This window comes from Fringilla coelebs, assembly GCF_963513975.1.
Source record: "Fringilla coelebs genome assembly, chromosome: 13".
Lineage (NCBI taxonomy): Eukaryota > Metazoa > Chordata > Aves > Passeriformes > Fringillidae > Fringilla > Fringilla coelebs.
Genome location: NC_140039.1, coordinates 1,726,677 through 1,733,501, shown reverse-complemented (window position 1 = coordinate 1,733,501; position 6,825 = coordinate 1,726,677). Strand labels below are relative to the sequence as shown.

At 50.9% G+C, this 6,825-nt stretch overlaps 1 protein-coding gene across 2 annotated transcripts in view; it reads left to right on the top strand.

Annotated features, from left to right (window-relative positions):
- Positions 1-576: 576 nt before the first annotated feature.
- Positions 577-6,825, top strand: part of FBLN2 (fibulin 2) — a 91,164-nt gene continuing 84,915 nt past the window's right edge. The window contains exon 1 of one of the 2 annotated variants that reach the window (XM_084214186.1): positions 577-650. The gene's annotated coding sequence lies outside the window, so the exon portion shown is untranslated. Of the gene's footprint in view, positions 651-954; positions 1,044-6,825 lie in introns of those variants that run through there. The other variant, XM_084214185.1, reaches the window with a different exon arrangement.

Below are 6,825 nucleotides of genomic sequence, written 5' to 3'. Positions count from 1 at the left end.
TGCTTTCCCGATGACATAGTGTTTGTTGCAGGGACTTGGTTCGTCCCAGGGACTTGTCTCTAATTTATCCCAGGATGGGTTTCTATAAACAGTCGCTATTGTCACACGACAACAACGGGACGCTCCCGATGAGCGGTTCGGGGGCCAAGCACCGAGCACTTCCCTGAGGGCTTACGGCCAGGTGAGTTTGGGGCTACTTACATCTCAGTAAGCAGTTGTGGGACAAAAAGAAATTGGAAAGCCCTTATAGTACGACCTCGAAGCCACCTTTGGGCGACAGAGCGCTGTTAACCGGGGCAGAGCCAGGTGAGGCCCCACAGCCCCGGGACGGGCGCAGCGCTCACCTCTCACCCCCGGCTTTTTCTTTTCCTTGGTATCTGCGGTGCCCAGGAGCCCGTCTGGAGCCTGCTCCCGTCCCCGTGAGCCTCCCCGCACAGCCCATCCCATCCATCCCATTCCATCCCATTCCATCCCATTGTCCCGGCGTGTCGGGCCGCGCTCCGCGGGGCTGCCGTCCCGCCCGGCCGCTGTCAGGTTGGACAAACCCCGCCGCCGCTCGGCCCCGGCGCCGCTTTCCGGCCCCTCCCTCCGGCCCCGGGGTCCCGCGGCCCCTTCCCCGCGGCGCGGAGCGAGCGGCGCGGCCCGGCCCGGTAAGTGCGGGGCGCGGAGCCCCGGGCGCTCCCGGAGCCCGCTGCAGCCCCTCCACCCTGAGCCCTTTCCGGCACAAACGCGCGGATATTTCCTTGTGCTGTTCCTCTCCTTCTCTTATATTTCTTATTCTTTTTTCCCCTGTTGGTTTGAAAGCGGCAAATTTTCAAAGGAAAAAAAGTTGCTGCGGATGTTTCGGAGCTGTTGGGTTATTGAAAACAACTCGCTGGGTGGAGGCGAGAGCAGCCCGCGGGGCGGGGGGAGTGTTTGCAAAGCAAATGTCATTTGGCGCTGGGGGAGAGCTGCCCGGATTGTTCCTCAAACGCGTCCACCGAGCCGTGCAGGCTCGGGAGCCGAGCGAAAACCAATGGGAAGCTGGAAGGGAAGAGGAGAAGGTATATGGCAGAGCTGAGAAAAGCGCTCTCTGCCTGCTCCTGCTGGTATGCTCGGCTTTCTGGAGTGAGCGGCGTTAAAATGGACCGGGGGCTGTGCGGGATCTCCGGCGGGACAGGGGAGGGATGTGCTGGGGACCAGGTTCGTGGGGTCAGCGGGGAAACCGAGCTGCAGAACCACTGCGTGCGTGTGCCTGCAGGGCTGAGCCCGAGCCCGCCGGCTCTCTGCCCCATGCCTCCCCTCGCCTTATCGCCTCCCCTCGCCTTATCGCCTCCCCTATCGCTCAGAACCTCGCGCAGGAGCCTGGCGGTCGCCCCGAGCTGAGCTGCCCCGGGATGAGGTCAGAGGAGGAGGGTTTGGGCACACGGTCTGTAACACCTGCAGGAAGGGCCTTGGAAGTGGTGTGTGCCCCACTGGTATCGGATTTTCTCTCTCTGAAGCTTTGGTTTTCTTTGGAAAGGAAAGTTGCCGTTATTGCCAAGTTATATTAGCGTCGAGTTTGGTTCCTTTGCACCTATAGGCGATGAGCAGAGGGGCGGTGTTTGGAGTTTGCGTGGTTTTCTAACAGATCATCAGCACCTGAGTGCTCTCCTTTCCTGCTCCTCCTCCCGACACGTTGTTGCTTTTGGCATCCTGGTCCTTTCAGATGCAAATGGAAGCTATGGACACATCCCATAAATGTGGCTTTACTTGTAGCTTACGTCATTTAACAACAAAAATTACCGCTCGTGCTATACAGTTAATGGGTGTAAAATTGTCTGAGAAGATTTTGGACATATACCCCCCTTATTAGTGGAATGGATGAAATTAGTTTTATTATGAAAGATTTTCCCCTAATGACAGAATGGAGCCTATAGAGGCCAAACCCTAGTCTTTTAACTAGTTCTTCTCCCGAGTGGCGTCAGCTGGACCTTCAAAATCACTTTGAAGACAGTTATACCAGCATTAATAGCGCTGATGTTGGCCTAAAAATATCTTCCAAAAATCACACTCTTAATTGGCATTGCTTTGTTGGCAAAGCTTTCCCGGTGCTGCCTTACTCTTCAAGAGCCATGTTATTTTAATTGCATCAATGTATTCTGTCATGAAGGCAGCACTCTGAGCGGGGCTTATTGAGTTTAGTGTAGAGCCTGGAGCTTTAACTTTTCCACTAAAGGCAATAAACCAATGGCAAAGCCGTGGAGCTCTTCAGCTCTGAGAGCTCCTCAGGTGCCCCATGTCTGTGGGACTGCTTGTCTAAGCACACTGCATCAGGCTGTTCTGCAAGTGATATTGGAATAAATCATGAGTAAACAGTAGCCTTGCAGTGTAAATAAATACTAGAAAAAATGGTTTTCTTTAAGTCAGCTTTTGTGCCTGAAGAGATCTCTCTTTGCTTTCCAGCCATCCATTTTAATACCTTTCCAGCTGCATTAGATAATCATGTGATATTATACACTTACAAATTTCTCTGACCTACTCGAAGCTGGAAGAAATGTTTTGTGCACTGAGTGTAGGTGGCCTCTGAGAGGTGATGTTGGGCAGGGAGTCCCCTGCAGTGCTTGGTGCCATTGAAGATGACATTCCAAACAAAACTCCTTCTGTCCCTCTCAGACATGAGCTCGTGGGAGGACAACCCCCATCTCTGGGGACTGGGCGTGAGTGTGGCTGAGGATCAGCTGGATCCTGCTGGAAGAGGCTTGTGTTGGACTACTTGGAAACTGTTTTGCTGGACAGTTCCTCAGTTCCAGGAGGGGACACTGCTGGGGTTTCCAAGCTGCCAGAACCCCTCCAGCACTGCGGGGCATCTCTTGCTCTGGATTTGCAGGAGCGGAGTGGTTGCAGCCCTTTTCCAGGCTGCTCCCACGCTGTGATTTTGTGTGTACTGGGAGCTCTGAGGGCTCCTGTTGCTCTTGCTGCTGTCCTGCCGGGTAACCCGGGTCTCACAGGCTGCAGGGAGACTGCTGGGGAAGGAAGGGACCTTGGCTGTCCCTCCCCATCATCCCTGTGCCCCATGTAAACCAAACCAAGCCTCCTGCCAGCCACGCCTCTCTCCGCTACTTACTTTCCTTAATCCAGGGAGATGAGGAATCTTTACAGGATTGGTCTTCCCTTTCAAACTGTTCTTTGGAAACCTTTCCATGCCTGGGAGTTTCTTCCCATAGTTCGTGGGTACAAGGTGGGATTTAGCTGCTTCTGCCAAAACCAGAAGTGTCTCCAACATTCTGCAGAGATTTTGGTGGCTGCTGGAAGACGTGCAGTGGGCACACGCTTTCCTCCGGCTGCCTTTGGCTGTTCAGCAGAGGAAACCAGAGTGCTGCTGGCTGGGGCCTGCCTGCCTCTTCCATGAGCTTTGACCTCAGGGCCACTGTGATCTCAGGTGGCTCACAGTGCCCTGGGAGCTCTCCTTCCTCCTCTGTCCCAGGGCTGAGCGTGCTGAGGTGTTTTTCTTAGCTGTATGCAGATCCCTAGTGACTGAAAGAACCAGGACTCTAATTATTGTGCCTCTTATCTCCTCTTCGATGTGCCACCAGCCCATATGTTTAGAATAAGGCTCTGATCTCATGATATGGGCTCATGCATTCACTTTTGTTTAGCTTTTCCCCCCATTCTCATTCATTAGAAATTTGGATTTCCTTCCAGCTCATTGGCATAACATTAACCTTTCTTTCTGCTGGAAGTGACATGTTGCTTTTAATAAGAGGGGCCTGTATTTAATATCCCAAGAAGTCATTTCCAATTCCATGTTCATACAGATCAGGAGTTAAACAGAAGAGACTCAGAAAAGGGCTTTCCAAAAAGCGGTTTGTTTTCTCCTGCTTATGTTATTGTGGTCTTTCTGTTGGAAATCAAACAGTCAAAACAAACTTAGGTATGAAGAAATGCAGCTCACTTGTGGCCTGGCCACTCCTCCTCCTGCTGAACGTGACCAGAGCAAGACCAGACAATTTCAGCTACGTTTTCATTCTTGCCCATTACAAACCTAACTCATTATTCATGAAAATTACGCTGTGTTAATTACATCCCTTGCTTTGCATTCCTGCCTGTCTGTTTGCTAACGAGCTCTGTGGGTTGCAGCCAGAGCAGGGAGAAGTTTAAGCCCTGTCACTGATCGCTGCCTGCAGCCTGCAGCCGAGGCCAGGGCAGTGTGTTTGGGCAGAGATGCCGCTGGCATTTACTGCTGGGTGGATGGAGCCTGGGGCTTTCCCCAGCCTGGGCTGGGTTTGTGAATGAAGGCAGGCAGGGAGCGCCCAGCCCGCTGCCAGGAACGCTCTGCGGGAGGGACGGGCTCCCTGGCACAGCTGCACGGACAGACGGACAGCCAGCTGCCATGGGCTGGGCTTGGGCACCCCGGCAGGACCTGCCACAGCAGGTACCTCCCACACTCCTCTCTGTGACATGAAGGCTGAGGAAGTGCCCCTCCACACCTCGCAGTCTTTCTGCCTGTTTTGGTAGGAATTTTTTATAATTTTTTTTTTTTTTTTGTGATCCTTGGCAGGAAACTTCTTTTAGTTTAGTTGTAGTTTTTGCTCCTGACTCTATTCACTGAGAATACCTTGGAGACAAGGAGCTCATTTTTTCCTGTATCCAGAAAACCTTTTAGTAACTGCTAACCCCTTACACCTGTACACATAAGTCAAGAAAAGATCTTAATGCAGTTTTGTCTAGACTGGTGATGGAGAGAGAGAGAAAAAAAGCAATTCCTGGGCAGGCATACATGACAATTTGGAAATAGAAAATACAACCAGCAAAGATTATGTCCCCACCAGAGCTGGCAGAAGGGGTCTTATGGGTGTTCTTAATCCACCTCACTGCAAATCCAGCCAGGTTAGCTCAGACCACCTTTGTTTTTGACTTGAATTAGCTGAGTCTGCACTAGCACAGTGAATGTTCCCTCTGTCCCTCCTGCCAGACATGTGGTGGGGGACTACCAGCCAGCTGCTGGTCCTCAGCCAGCTCCTGCTGTAGCCACAGCCAGGAGACAGCGTCTGTGTGTCCCCAGGCTTCTCTCACTGAGAGCTGAGCCTGAGATGTGCCCCTTACACTGTGCTGTCCTAAATCATCTCAGCTTGGTACCTGCCCCCATCTCATGGCTGTCTCTCCTGGGAAATTCCACAGCTCCCTGGTGCTCCGGGTGGGCCAGCTGAAATCCTTCAGGGCATCAGTGAGGCTCTCACTCAGCAGCTGTTTTACCAGGGAATGGCAGACCCGTTCTGCCTGAGCGTTTCTGAACCTTTTAGGATGATACTGGATGTGCAAGGACAGAGGTTTAGGGGATGCCTACGGGATCTGAATTCCCATTTAAGTTATAAGGCAATGTGTTGTCTCAAGTGTTTTATAGGAAAAACTTCTAGGACTGCTGCCTTTCCATGTTATGCTCTGGGCTTTGGAGGTGAGGTTACTTATAAAAAAAAATTAAGGTGAAAGCTGGAAAAACTCTTTTGCTGGTGTCATGAATCAGATCAGAATGAGAGAATGCATTTAAAACCCTGAAGTGAAACCTTTTCACAGGAGAGTGTTACTTTAAATACATGTCTGGAATGGGGAAAAACACCCACTTCTGCAAAAGATTTTTTAAAAAACAATTAAACTCCGCTGTTTAGAAATGATTAATTATTGTAACGTGTGAGTGCTGCAGAGTTTCATCTACTCACAGTAGTATTTCAAATGATTTAAAGTTGTTTGTTCAAAGTTTGCTTTTAGTATGTCATTAAATGTCATGGATTTATTCCAGCTGTCCTCCACAAATGTATCACTTGTGAAGGATTTTGCATGGGAACAGGCTGCCAGATTTTAGTTTTGATAGCAAAGCCCAAATTTGTTTTATTTTTAATCGAGTTTTGCCTTGCTAAGTGGCTCAGAGTGGAGTTGGCAGAGAAGATGGCAGCAGCTCTGCCGGGCAGAGTTTCTGGGCAGCACCTCCTGGAACCCCCTGAGCCCAGGGTCAAGGGTGGGCAGCTGGTGCAGCTCCCTGACCCCACTGACCACTGCCCCCTGCTCTGGGCCCTGCTGGCCACTGCCTCTGCACAGTTCCCAGGAGCACTCCCTAATTTGCTTTAGACAAAGCCAAGTGGATTATCTCGAGCCACTAATTAGACTATTGAAGATAATCCTGCTGCCTTTTGGGTTTGTCCCTTTTTCTCCTCAAGTGAATCAGCCAGGATGAAAGAGGCTGTTCCTCCATTCACCTGAAGGAGCTGAGCTGCTGAGCCTGCCCAGAGGCTCTGCCAGCTCTGTGGAGGCCAACTTTTTATTTATTCAGTTTCCATAAGCAGGACACTCACATCTGGTGGCACGGCACGTCCTGTTCTGAGCTCATCTGCCTCACGCGTGGAGCTCTGTCCTGCAATCCCTACAGCATCCAGTCTGATGATCCTGAATGCAGGATCTTGGGCAGGATTCACGTGTAAAACTTGGATGGCTATTCGGGAAGGATAAAGCGTGATGCAGAGCAGATTGGTTTGGGGGATTTACCGCTCAGTTCTGGGCTGGTGAAGTGGAGTAAATGGCTCTGCTCAGGAGAGCTGCAGAATGCTCAGAAACATTTGCCTTTAGAGCAAAACCAAAAATGCAGTCTGCTTTCTGACACGCTGTTTGGTTCCTGGCATGGCTGCCTGCATATCCAGGAGGATATGTCCTGTGGAAAGTGTGTGTAATAATTCGTGAGCTTTTGTAAAATGCAGATGTTAACAGCAAGAGTGCACGATAAGCAATCTCTCCTCACTTTTATTAAGATGTTTGCATTCTTCTCAAGGTGTTGACATAGCACACTATGCCCTGGGGTGCTGCAAGTGTCTGAATATT